General features: G+C 39.2%; 1 protein-coding gene and 1 non-coding gene across 2 annotated transcripts in view; one reads left to right on the forward strand and one right to left on the reverse strand.

Moving 5' to 3' along the window:
• EIF4G3 (eukaryotic translation initiation factor 4 gamma 3) overlaps positions 1-14,147 on the reverse strand; it is a 370,135-nt gene that overhangs the window by 332,609 nt on the left and 23,379 nt on the right. The window lies entirely within an intron of this gene.
• Positions 3,091-3,197, forward strand: LOC136140523 (U6 spliceosomal RNA). Its single transcript, XR_010657627.1, has one exon. It is a non-coding gene; the product is annotated as a U6 spliceosomal RNA (small nuclear RNA).

The raw sequence follows: 14,147 nt of genomic DNA on the forward strand, positions 1-14,147 counted from the left end.
ATACTTCACAAAAAAAAAAAAAAGAATTATACTTCACTGTGCAAAATAATTTGAAATGGTCTTGTCCCTACCCTTCAGGAGACAAAAATCTTTTGCTTTTTGCCCGCTCCCCACAGCATGCAGGATCTTACTTCCCTGACCAGGATCAAACCCGTGCCCCCTGCAGTGAAAGCTCGGAGTTCTAACCACTGGACCAGCAGGGAAGTCCCACAAAATCTTAATTGCTCAAAATATTGGCTAATAATACTTAGATTAGCTCTTTCAAACAAAACCTTGCAACTCCTCAGTCAAAATGACTTAATAACTCTAAACAGAAATACAAAGTTGGAAGTAAGTTCAGAAAATCCTCACAGGCTGAAATCATACACACAAAACAATTTAGATTTAATAATTCTGATTTCTTCCACAACTGAATTAAAACTAAAATGATTTAGAAAACTCAAATATAAGTATGCAGTAAATATAAAAGAAATACACTGCACTAATAAATCCCAAATTCAGGATAACAGTTACCTCTAATGAAAGAATCAAGTGATAAAGGAGGGGTACATGCTGAGGTCTTTAATTATACTGAAAATGTTTTGTTTGTGAAGCTGGTTAATGGATACTTGGGTTTGCTATACCACAGTATAGTATCTGCAGTATTTCAAAACACATCTTTTAAGTTTTCAAACCAGATATGACACTCTTTATCTCCCTGAACACAAATGTAAATAATCATTACCATACTATTACTGTAGTTTCTAGAAGAACAACTATATCCCACCACATACACCAAACTTACACACTAACTCCAACCATGACAAGTAAATGCCTTTTGTGACAAAAGACAGTATAACCCATTTTCATCATTTATACAGTGAGGTCAATCCCACCTACCTATCCACAGTAGTATTATGAAAACGAAGTGGGACAAAAAATGAACAGTCCACATGTTCATCAAATGTTAGTTATTATTAGTGGCAACTGCTGAAGTACAAAAACGCAAAAAATATGACATTGTATGTCAGTATTTACAAACTGTAGGTCTTCACATGTGTACTTATTCCTGACAGTGTATACATTTTCTTCCACTCCTAATTTGTGGAATAACCTTGGGAATGGATACATGTATAACTAACATGGGTGAAATACATATCTAGCTCCCAGAAATGCAATAAATCATGCCAAAAATCTTCAGAGGCAGTGTTTAAAGCTTCCTGTTCTCAGTATAGACTTCTAATAAACATTATTTATTAGTGTCTACTTTGTGCCTAGCAGTAACAGACCCTAGAGAAATAGAAACAAAACACATAATTCCTGCCTTAAGCATTTAGTTTAGTAAAGAAAATAAATAATAAATTTATCTATAGCTGTTAGTAGAGCAACTAACCCAGCTGGAAAGAGGTGTGAGGTATCACCCTATTGATTGGTACTCTCTGCCATATAACTCCTCCCCTTTATCCTTTCCCTTGCCCCCAGCTCTGCTAGTCCTGGTCTTCTCTGAAAGCAGACAGGAAAGCAGTATTTACCCTTTCTATATACTATAGAACTGCATTATTCACTAGGTAACCTCTAAGCCACATGGGGCTATAGAGCACTTGAAATACAGCTACCACAAGGTGGATGTGCTAAAATATACACTGGAGTGCAAAGGCTTAGTACAAAGAAAGAATGTAAAATACAGTACCTCACTAATAATTTTTATAATGATCACATCTTGAAATTATAATATTTTGGATATACTGGGTAAGTATGTTATTAAAATTGAGTTTACCTGTTTTCACTTTGTAACATGGCTACTAAAAAATCTAAAATTACATAGCTGGTTTACATATTTCCACCCAACAAATAATCCATAAAAAAAATTAAAACTGAATACATAATGCACTTCAAAAGTATTCAGTAAGGATTAGCTAAATCTGAACCTTAGATTGAAATTTCAAAAATATTAGCTAAAGTAACCTATAACCATATCTAAATTCAATCTTTTTAAAAATCAAACATGAAGGGCTTCCCTGGTGGCGCAGTGGTTGAGAGTCCGCCTACCGATGCGGGGGACACGGGTTCGTGTCCCGGTCCAGGAAGATCCCACATGCCGTGGAGCAGCTGGGCCCGTGAGCCATGGCCGCTGAGCCTGCGCGTCCGGAGCCTGTGCTCCGCAATGGGAGAGGCCACAACAGTGAGAGGCCCGCGTACCGCAAAAAAAAAAAAAAAAAAAAAAAAAATCAAACATGAAGAAAGAAAGGATCTATGTTGTCAGAATTCTAATTACCTAGGGCATGTATTTATGGTCTGACAATGACACTCATTAACCCAACAAATTGAAACCACAAACTCTACGTTTCTAGATTAATTAATATTCAGTAAAACTGTTCCTCCTCCTATTACACTGAATTACACTAGAAATAGCCCAGTCTACCACAGTTCATCAAAACCATACCACAGCATCAAAACCCAAGCTCTTTTTATAATTACAGAGAAGTAAACTTCAAAACATCCTAAAAACAAGGCATTTACTTATGAGTGCAATTCATTTAAATTACGTGTAAGTGCATTCTTACAGAATCTGACCTCTGGGGCTAAAAGTCAGAGCTCTTGCTCTTTAGTATCTAGAGAGGCCATGAAAATTAATTCATTAGGTACGTGACTCACACTGACCTGGGTTCCTCAAGAGTCACCTGAAGAACCAGCATTAAGAGCAAAGAGAGAGTTCCAAAGGCCCTCCTTCCCCAAGCCAAGGAGACTTACGTGGCTGAGAAGGTTCTAAACAGATCAAACCAAAGAGACTATAAATGGACCCAGAGACTACAAATGACATCCAGGGGCCCTAAGACATGACTAGGCATTCCCTCATCTCTAGAAGAACTTAAATAAAGATCGGTACTAAAGAAGCTAAAGAACTATTACTCTTCCACTCTATATTCATATGTAAAAGTCCCAAAACCCAGGAAATTTGACCCCAAGGATGTCCATAATATATATTCCAGGAATCACGGAACCAAGACAGCCTCCTTGCCAGTACTTTATAACACAAAATGTTATTTGTGGGCAAGACGTGGCCTTTGAAAAACTGCCTAAACGGCACCCACTTAAGAGTAACCACTTTGAGCACTCGCTTCAGCAGCACATATACTAAAACTGGAACGACACGGAGAAGATTAGCATGGCCGTGGCGCAAGGATTACACGCAAATTCGTGAAGTGTTCCATATTTTTTGATTCACTTTGCTATACAGCAGAAACTAACACAACACTGTAAAGCAATTACACTCCAATGAAGATGTTAAAAGTAAATAAATAAATAATAAAAGAGAAAAAAAATTAAAAATAAAGGTAACCACTTTGGACGTCCCCTGGCGTTCCAGTGGTTAAGAATCCGCCTGCCAATGCAGGGGACACAGGTTCAAGCCCTCGTCCGGGAAGATCCCACATGCCACGGAGCAACTAAGCCCATGCGCCACAACTACTGAGCCTGTGCTCTAGAGCCCACAAGCCACAACTACTGAAGCCTGCGTGCCTAGAGCCCGTGCTCCACAACGAGAGAAGCCACCACAATGAGAAGCCCGTGCACCACAATGAAGAGTAGCCCCCACTCGCTGCAACTAGAGAAAGCCCACGCTCAGCAACGAAGACGCAACGCAGCCAAAAATAAATAAATTTATTTTAACCAAAAATAAATAAATAAAAGTAACCACTTTAGTCAAACTGCAGCCTTGATGATTTACAGCTCTGTTTACAGATTTTCGTAAGAGAAACAGCTAATCGCATCACAAACAATGAAGACTTATCAATTCTATACATGGTCCAGAGTTAAAGCACAAAACCCCAAACACTTAAAAATAATAATGACCAAGTGTTTCCATATCTCTTGGTATGTTGAAACACAACAAGGATTGACTTGAGCTCAATACCTATGTATAATACAAAGGGATAGTTGAAACAATTTCTTTTGACATAAGAGCACCCCCAAAGTGACCCACCCTCAGCCTGGATCAGGTAAGAACCAGTATCTATGGTCCTAGAGAACCCTGTGCCTTTCTTTAATACAGCAACTATCACACATATTACACTTATCTCTTTAATCATCTCTCCCTCACCACACTGCAGGACCCTGATATCTCTGGCACCTAACACAATGCTGGGCATATCTCTGAATGCTCAAAAAAAATTTGCTGGTTGAATGTATAATATGGAGCTATGCTGTCCAATGTGGCCTCTAGCCACATGTAGCTATTTAAATATAAACTTAATTAAAATTAAATGAAATTTAGTTCCCTAGTCACACTTGCCACCTTTCAAGTGCTTGTTGCCACATACGGTTAGTGGCTGCCATACTGGACAGCGTAGACACAGAATGTTTTCAACATCACAGAAAGTTCTATTGGGCACTGCCTGGAGTGTCCCTTGATTCTGGAGGCATTTCCTAACAGGACTATTATTCTAAGAGAAAAGGTAGAAAGAAAAATGTTTTAAATGTGCATCAAATTCCAGTAGTAAACAATACAACCAAAGGAAAGGAGTTCTTCTGCAAGACTGTCTCTAATATCAACTATGTTTCAAACTTTTCTGATAATTCTTTATTGCTAAAGTTTCATTATCAACTAACCCCCTTCTCCCACATATTCCCCTGTTGTGCTTAAAAGAAAGCCCTTAGTAACAACAAGGGCTGCTGCCCATACTCTAGGAAGGTGAAAAAAAAGGATGTATGAGATTATTTTTACCCTAATCATAGGCTAATAAAAAGGTCCAAAAGGATTTTGAAATTAGTTTAGTCTAGTTAATCAATTTTACAGAGAAAGAGACTGAGCACACAGAAGTAAAATAACCCACAGAAAAGATGTTAGAAGCAGACCAAACGGGTAAGGAAAAACAAAAAGCAGAGTGCACAGAAAGCCAGAAACTTTTATTTTTTTTACAGAATTATGGCATATTATCCAAAATATCAAAATAGTCTATACTTAATAAACGGGAATGATAAGTACTAGTAAAAGGTCAAGAAACTCTCAACCAAAGTTCTGTCTTGTGTAAGAGACCCTAAGTTTCCCCTTACAAACTCTAATATATTATTTAAATGCTTTCACTGGCAGTTTACTTTTTCTTTCCATAATATAATCACATAAATTATTTATTCTCATAGTCAGAATCTATTTATTCCTACTAGTCAGAATAGATTTCAATTAAGCCACAAATATAGGCAGCTAAAACTGAAAGCAGAATATTTACTAGTTATTTTCAAAGGAAACATAATTCCAATGACAAGGTAAGAGTATAAACAATGAAAGCGAACTAAAGGGAGAGAAATAATTTGCTTCTCAAAAATGAAATCACTTCTGTCACTCTGAAAATGTTATCTGAATGAAAACCACAGTAAGAGTGTTTCTGCTCCTTAACTGGTTTTCATTTCCATGACCTATAAATAAAAATATAGAAGAAAGCAATATTAAGTTCTCTTATTACTTCACTATGAGCAAAAGCAAATTCAAGGCAATAAATCCAAAGATGTTATTAAAACAGAGAAAGACTGACAAATATATATTTTTTGCACATAATACTTACGTAGCTTGGAGTGTCCTCAGCCTCGTATTCTTAGGTAAACACTGAATTTTGTTTTTCAAAGGGCACAAATCTCTCCTTTGTAGGAATTTTATATACCTAATTTCTTACACCTAAAGTTATAAGAAAGCTTTTATATCTGCTCCATTAGGTTGAGAATCCGCCTGCCAATGCAGGGGACATGGGTTCGAACCCTGGACCGGGAAGATCCCACATGCCGCGGAGTAACTAAGCCCACGTGCCACAACTACTGAAGTCCATGCACCTAGAGCCCATGCTCTGCAACAAGAGAAGCCCGGGCACTGCAACAAAGAGTAGGTCCCGCTCGCCGCGACTAGAGAAAGCCCACGCAGCAACGAAGACCCAACACAGCCAAAAATAAATAAATAAATATTTTTAAATAAATAAATAAAAATTCTAGGCAGGTTTACGGTAATCCCAATAATCCTCAATAACAACAGGGGCAGGCCTATGTGTTGTACACAATAAACTCTGCTGGATTAAGAAAGTTCACTTCAGGGAGTTCCCTGGTGGGCTAGTGGTTAGAATTCCAGGCTTTCACTGCCGTGGCCCAGGTTCAATCCCTGACTGGGGAACTGAGATCCCACAAGCCGCACAGCGCTTCATAACAGGAAAGAAAACAGATAAAGGCTGTCAGTGTCCATTAGTTTGTCAATATGACTAATCAGATACCAGTAATAAAATATTTTAAGTTCTAAGAGGATGTCAGGTGCAAAATGCCTAGTTTGTCCTTTAACTTTTTACCAGGTCTCAGAATCAACCTATTTCAAAAGATAAGAACATCTTCCTCTAGTCATCTGCCAAATCCTATTTCAGTATGAATCTAGAAATGAAACTTAAAGGACATGTCTACTGAGAAGTAAAGGAATCATTCATTTCTTGATCATTAAAAATCAAGAATCTTGGGGCTTCCCTGGTGGCGCAGTGGTTGGGAGTCCACCTGCCGATGCAGGGGACACGGGTTCGTGCCCCGGTCCGGGAGGATCCCACATGCCGCGGAGCGGCTGGGCCCATGAGCCATGGCCGCTGAGCCTGTGCGTCCGGAGCCTGTGCTCCGCAACGGGAGAGGCCAGGGCAGTGAGAGGCCCGCGTACCACAAAAAAAAAGAAAAAAAAAAAAAAATCAAGAATATTAACAAAGAACAGACTTCAAATCCAACAACAAGCAACATGCTAATACTCAAAGCTCTCAGAAAAGGTACAATCCAAATAATTAAGCTAATTTAATGTCATTTATATAATATGTAAGACCTAATTAACTCACAATTGACCATTTCAATTTTCTAGGCTAGGAGTCTTAACTTTAATTATATATCTAAAACTTAAACTCCAAAATATGATTCAGAAGATGTCTGTGTATTTTTTAAGTTGCAAAAATCATTCCAATGAGCAGCCTAAATTGAGAACTACTATCCTAGCTTTAACACATCATTAAAATTATGCTAATTAAATTGGCATTTTCTTCAATTAAAAAAAAGTAAAAGATTACTTACTTGGGTCAATCAAGTCTAATGAAAATATTAACTAACTTTAGTTTTCAATGACAAAAAATTAATACTTCTCACATTCTTAAACACATCCTCCCAATTTGTTTCACACCGACTTCTCTCATCAAGAGTGTATCACAGGGCTTCCCTGGTGGCGCAGTGGTTGAGGGTCCGCCTGCCAATGCAGGGGACACGTGTTTGTGACCTGGTCCGGGAAGATCCCACATGCTGCAGAGCGGCTGGGTCCGTGAGCCACGGCCACTGAGCCTGCGCGTCCGGAGCCTGTGCTCCGCAACAGGAGAGGCCACAACAGTGAGAGGCCCCCGTACCGCAAAAACAAAAACAAAAAAAACCCAAAAAAAGAATGTATCACAATATGTCTTTGTCAGGTAAATAAAATGTTTTCTAGACATTTGTGGATAACCAACACAATGACAAAACAGTTAAATTGATTTTCAAATTGCAAAGATGGCAATAAACTAATATAAGAGCAGAGAAGGAACAATAAAATGTTCTTCATTTCACTAAAATTCAAGGTTCCAATAGCTTGGGCAGAATTATTTATGAGGCAGATTATAAAAAGATAAAACTAAGAGAAAGCAGTTTTTAGCAGCGGATGACAGTGAAGACGACCATTTGAAAACAAGACCAATCAACAAACTGCACAAAATGGGAACTGAAAAAAAACACACATATTCAGGGTTAGGACTGAAAGATAGTTAACTACTTCCTTGTTTTATGAACGCTTTGAAGCTTCAGCTAAGCTCTTCAGCTAAGGAATTAAGAGCAAACAAGTTGTTGGCGACTTCCCTGGTGGCGCAGTAGTTAAGAATCCGCCTGTCAATGCAGTGTTCAATCCCTAGCCTGGGAAAGATCCCACATGCCACGGAGCAACTAAGCCCTTGCACCACAACTACTGAGCCTGCGCTCTATAGCCTGTGATGCACAACTACTGAGCCCGCACACCACAACTACTGAAGCTCACACACCTAGAGCCCGTGCTGTGCAACAAGAGAAGCCACCTCAATGAGAAGCCCACACAGAACAACAAAGAGTTAGCCCCTGCTTGCCCCAACTAGAGAAAAGTCCGCATGGAGGAAGACCCAAGGCAGCCAAAAATAAAATAAAATAAACAAATTTATTTTTTAAAAAAAGAAATTTTAGGATTTCCACTTCACAGTATCCAGTTGTGAGAAGATGAGTCCAAAATCATAACTGAAATGTATCTGGAAAATACTGTACATGAGAAACTCCACAAAACACAGACAATATGCAAATATATAAAACGCTGACTATACTTCAAACTTGTTAACATGACTTAACAGAAATCAGTCTACTTTTATTAGTATTATGTTCCTTTAAAAAATTTATTCCAAGAGCAAATAAAGGCACAATTCAGTAAAATGTCCTTGGTGTCAGGCGCCACCCACAACACTTAAAGACAACCTTTGAGGCCTGTTACCCAACTGCAGGGACTCCATCTGTCAACTCTACTAATCTACCTCATCTTCCATTCATAAACACGAATGGAAACTAAACAATCACCAGACATTAAGAAAGTAAAGAACCAAGATGAATAAACAGAACCAACCCTGGAGGGAGAGGGATGGTACAGGGAACAGAAAAAGATTTCTTTAATTTCCAATTAGTACCTATGAAAGGATTTAAGATACTATTCCAATCATAAAATAAGACGCATCTGCTACACACAGAAAAGGAGAGAAAACAAAAATTCTTAGATATTAAAAAAGTAATCGCCAAATGTTTATTTACGTACCCTTCAATTCAGCAATTCTATTTATAGGACTCCATCCTACTAAAATACTCACACGTATGTATAAGGATATGTGCTATACTATTTTTTGTTTTTTTGTGGTCCGTGGGCCTCTCACTGTTGTGGCCTCTCCTGTTGCGGAGCACAGGCTCCGGACCCACAGGCTCAGCGGCCATGGCTCACGGACCCAGCCGCTCCGCGGCATGTGGGATCTTCCCGGACCGGGGCACGAACCCGTGTCCCCTGCATCAGCAGGCGGACTCTCAACCACTGCGACACCAGGGAAGCCCTGCACTATACATTTTAACACATACAAAAAAGCCTAGAAACTATACATATATCCACCAACAGGAAAGAGTTAAATGAATTATGGTACAACTATAGAATAATCTACATGTATCAACATGGGAAAGATTTATACAATACATGAAAAAGCAATCACTAAGCATTGCAGTATAATCCCACTTATAATCTTGTTACACAAGTAATATAATAGTAATAGCTATTTATTACTATATAACACAAAGTGCCAGGTACCATTTTAAGTACCTTATAGGTATAACTAATTTAATCCTCACAACAACCTTAAGCACTAGAGTCTATAATTAACCCTTTTACATGAGGACACTGGGACACAAAAAGGTTAAATCATTTTTCCCAAGGTACACAGCCACTAAACCATGAGAGCTGGGACTATCAGCTATGGGACTCGAAATCCTCCAAGACCACACTTCACACTTCCAGCAGTTAGGATGCAAATCACAGAGTCCAGCTCCAGAGGCCATCCTCTAAAAACCTCCACCTCTCTCCCACTCCCTGATTCTCTTCCCTTTTCCCCTTCCTCTTTCTCTCAATTTGTAAATGCATACAAAAAGATCTGTAAGAAGAGAGATGCTGAACTGTCAACTGTGATAGCTGCTAATAATGGAAGTGGAAGTGAAGAAGGTTTTTAATTGTTTTTAAATATATAATATAAAGGTATAAATCAAGATAATCTGTATCCTTTATAATACACATGCATTATTTGACTGTTTTGAAACTAAACTAAGATCTGAATAAAGACATGAAAATAGCATATAAACAGATAATTTTCAAAACAATAAATAAAAGCTAATAAACATGGGAGAAAACTAAATCTTATAAGTAATCTAAGAATGCAAATTAAAACTGTATATAATTTTCACCTATCAAATTAACAAAAGTTAAAAGAATATTTAATGCTGGTAAAAATAGGGCAATATGCATCAACTATCCTAATGTTCACACCTGCTGATCCAGTAATTTTTACTTTATTGAACAAATACCTGAAATATTGAAAAACATTATACACAAAGATGTTAGTCTCAGCATTTCTTTTAATACCAAAATTGTTAACTGAATAATCCAGTGATAAGCAATGTGCTTTAAGTATACTGTGGTACAGCCATATACAGAAATGTTATAATACCATTAAGGAAGCCCTCTCAAAATTTTTATTGAAATGGGAATGTATCAATGTTAAAATAGAAAAAATAATATTCACAGTATGATCTTCAGCTATGCACATGAGTATATGTACATAAACACATATGCCAACACATGTATATATAAACATATATATATTTTAAAATTCCCCCAAGGAAATATATCAAAATGCTACCAATAGTTATCAATGGGTGGTAAAGTTACAAGTGATTTTTTTTTCTTTTTTCCCTGTGATTTTTACAATGATCACATATGGCTTTTCTGTGGAAGGGGGCTTTTTTCTTTCTTAAAAGCCTTTTCTCTTCATCATACTAAACAGAGAAATGAGTGAAGTAGTGTGTTACTGCGTATCCGGACATATCATATTTATTGGTTGTCAAGCAGCATATCCGACATCATGCCCATCTCCAGTCACAGGCAGAAAGGACAGAAACTCAGGCACAAACACACCCCAACCAAATGGCAGTGCATCCACTCTATGGAGCAGCCTAAGCAGCACGTACAGCAACTTCAATTCTCCACTCAAACCACTCCCCATCTCTCACCCAACGTTTTAGGTTTACTTTTGATGTGATACAGTAATCCTCACACAAGCTGCACATGGGGACAGACCATTTTAATCCTCTACTCTATGCCGCCGAGTCTGCCCCTGAGAGAAATGCTACCCATTTTGTAAATTTACCCACCGTCATTCTGGACACTTCTCTGTCATCAACTGAAACAGACACGTAAGCCTTGCTGCTTTCTAAAAATGGCCAATCCTGCTTGGCAAATGACAGCATATGCTAAGATTTCTCACTTCTGCAGAGGATGGGTGGTTCCCCTGCTAAGGCTATAAATCCCAATACACAGTAGCATTCCCTCTCAACAGCAGAATCTGAAATGTAGTATCTCCTCCACGAGAAAAGTCCAATTCTCCTGGCAACAAGCTTTAAGAGAATCCTGACCTAGAGCACGCTCTCCAGGCTTCTCCTCCTGCTTCGTCACAGGAACCACAGCAGCCGAATCCTATACTACGCCCGCCCATGCTGCAGCAGCAGCCATGTTTGGCTCAGCCCTGCTGCAGCCCCAGATGGAAGCCAGGACAGCAAGGACAAGATGGCAAAGGACTTTAAAAAGGAAACTCTGTAACAAATAAGAGGTATCATAAAAAATGTTGCACTAATCTGCCACATCATTAAAAGTAAGGCTTTTTTTTTTTTTAACGACGCCTCTTTCAAAGTACTTTAAGCCGCTTCTCTTGGTATCATGAAAACAAATTTGGGAAGATCGGCGTAAGTATTACTATTACGGTAAAGATCAATTTAATCAGAATGCATGGGGAACACAATTCATAAGTTTTTACTTAACTAATAATTAACAAAAAAATGCTCCCTCTTTCCCTTGATTCCCTGTTAAAAAACTACAAATGTATTTTAAATCCTCTTCACTCTTAAAATAATGAATGTAATTTAATCTGTCTTTGCTTAGTGAGGAACTTGCAAGGAGTCACATTTTAGCTTAGTTTCATTTTTCAAAGTAGAAACTGCTTTACTTTTCTGATTATAAAAGTGATATGTGGGGGCTTCCCTGGCGGCGCAGTGGTTAAGAATCTGCCTGTCGGGCTTCCCTGGTGGCACAGTGGTTAAGAGTCCACCTGCCGATGCAGGGGACACGGGTTCGTGCCCTGGTCCGGGAAGATCCCACATGCCGCAGAGCGGCTGGGCCTGTGAGCCATGGCCGCTGAGCCTGTGCGTCCGGAGCCTGCTCTGCAACGGGTGAGGCCACAGCAGTGAGAGGCCCGCGTACAGAAAAAAAAAAAAAAAAAAAAATCTGCCTGCCAATGCAGGGGACACGGGTTCGAGCCCTGGTCCAGGAAGATCCCACATGCCACGGAGCAACTAAGCCCATGCGCCACAACTACTGAACCTGTGCTTTAGAGCCCATGCACCGCAACTACTGAAGCCCGTGAGCCACAACTACTGAGCCCACAAGCCACAACTACTGAAGCCCGCGTGCCTAGAGTCCGTGCTCCGTGACAAGAGAAGCCACTGCAATGAGAAAGCCCACTCACTGCAACAAAGAGTAGCCCCCACTCGCTGCAACTAGAGAAAGCCTGTGTGCAGCAACGAAGACCCAATGCAGCCAAAAATAAATAAATAAATTTTTTTTAAAGTGATATGTGGTTAATGTAAACAAAAATGACTTAGCACAGAAAGAAAATGAAAATCACCCAATCTCACCAGCAACCAGAAATAGCCCCTATGAACACTGTTGTATAAGCAAGCACTTTTTCTATATATTTTTTAAGATAAAATTTGATCACACATGCTACTTTTAACTGGCTTCCATAGAATAAATGTGGACTTTTTCTTAATATTTATTTGGCTGCATCAGGTCTAAGTTGTGGCACACGGGATCTTCGTTGAGGCATACAGGACCATTTTTTTTAGGTGTGGCATGCAGGATCTTTTTAGTTGCAGCATGTGAACTCTTAGTTGCGGCATGTGGGATCTAGTTCCCTGACCAGGGATCAAACCCGGGCCCCCAGCTTTGGGAGCACGGAGTCTTAGCCACTGGACCACCAAGGAAGTCCCAAAGTGGACGTTTTTATGTCAGTAAGTGTTTTGCAACATTTTTAAGGGTTACATAGTATTTCAATGGATATTGAGGCCAGAATTTGCCCAGAACTCTATTACTAGACCTTAGAATGTTTCAAAAGGTTTGCTATTATACATGATGACATGACAACAATGAGAATTTTATTTAAACTCTGACTTTCAAGTACAATTCTGTAAAAGCAGATGATATTATATAAAACAAAAACAAAAAACCAAGCTTGATTTCAAAGTAATCCTTGGATATATGTTGATCTCAGAACCTTAACAAAGTTTAATATAACAACAGTCCAATTTCTGTTACATCACCAAGGGACACAAGAAGCAAAATCCTAGGTCAAACCATCTCATTCATCCCACTTGGAAAAGAAATTCATTTTAGTCTCTGTCTCACCCTAGGTACCTGTTTAGTGAAAGAGACTAAGAAGAAAACAGTGGCAGAGCCTGGGGAAGAACTGAAAGTAATTCCGTGAGGTAAAACTGATCCAGGACTCTAATTGTACACTGCTGAGGTCCATCTTCAATTGGAGGATGAGGAAATTAAAAGGTTTAGAAGAGGTTCTAGACTCCCAGACCTATAACTGATAGGGAACCAAGCACTTAGAGCAGCCATGTTCAAAAGTACACCTGTACATTCCATCAGAGAAATTCCTCCAGGTTAACAAATTTATTTGAAAAGGCCAACTATTTCCAGTTCTGCATCCCTTAAATGAATAATCAAACCTGCTAACACTACGAAAAAGCACAAGAACAATAAAATGCCCCATTTTCAGGGTCATGAACATGGAGCTTCTTCATGAAAATGAAATCCATTTCCCTCCAACCCAAAGACTGGTTACTAATGCAATTTCAATTATCCTTCCAGACGTCACAAGTCACAGCTGAGTTGGTATTGACCACCAAGAGCTCAAAAACTTCCCAAACACTGTATAATGAAATCTATCAACATTTGAAAACTATTATCTTCCAAATAATCAATGCATGATGTTACAAAATCATGCATGGGTAAAAGATCCATTCAAAGTACCATACAAACCAACAGATTTAAGTGCATGAAAAGTTCATGGAGGGACTTCCCTGGTGGCGCAGTGGTTAAGAATCCGCCTGCCAATGCAAGGGACACTATCCGCCTGCCAATGTAGGGTTCAATCCCTGGCCCAGAAGATCCCACATGCCTCGGAGCAACTAAGCCCCTGCGCCACAACTACTGAGCCTGCACTCTAGAGCCTGCAAGCCACAACTACTGAGCCCACATGCCACAACTACTGAAA

This window comes from Phocoena phocoena, chromosome 1 (genome assembly GCF_963924675.1).
Source record: "Phocoena phocoena chromosome 1, mPhoPho1.1, whole genome shotgun sequence".
NCBI lineage: Eukaryota > Metazoa > Chordata > Mammalia > Artiodactyla > Phocoenidae > Phocoena > Phocoena phocoena.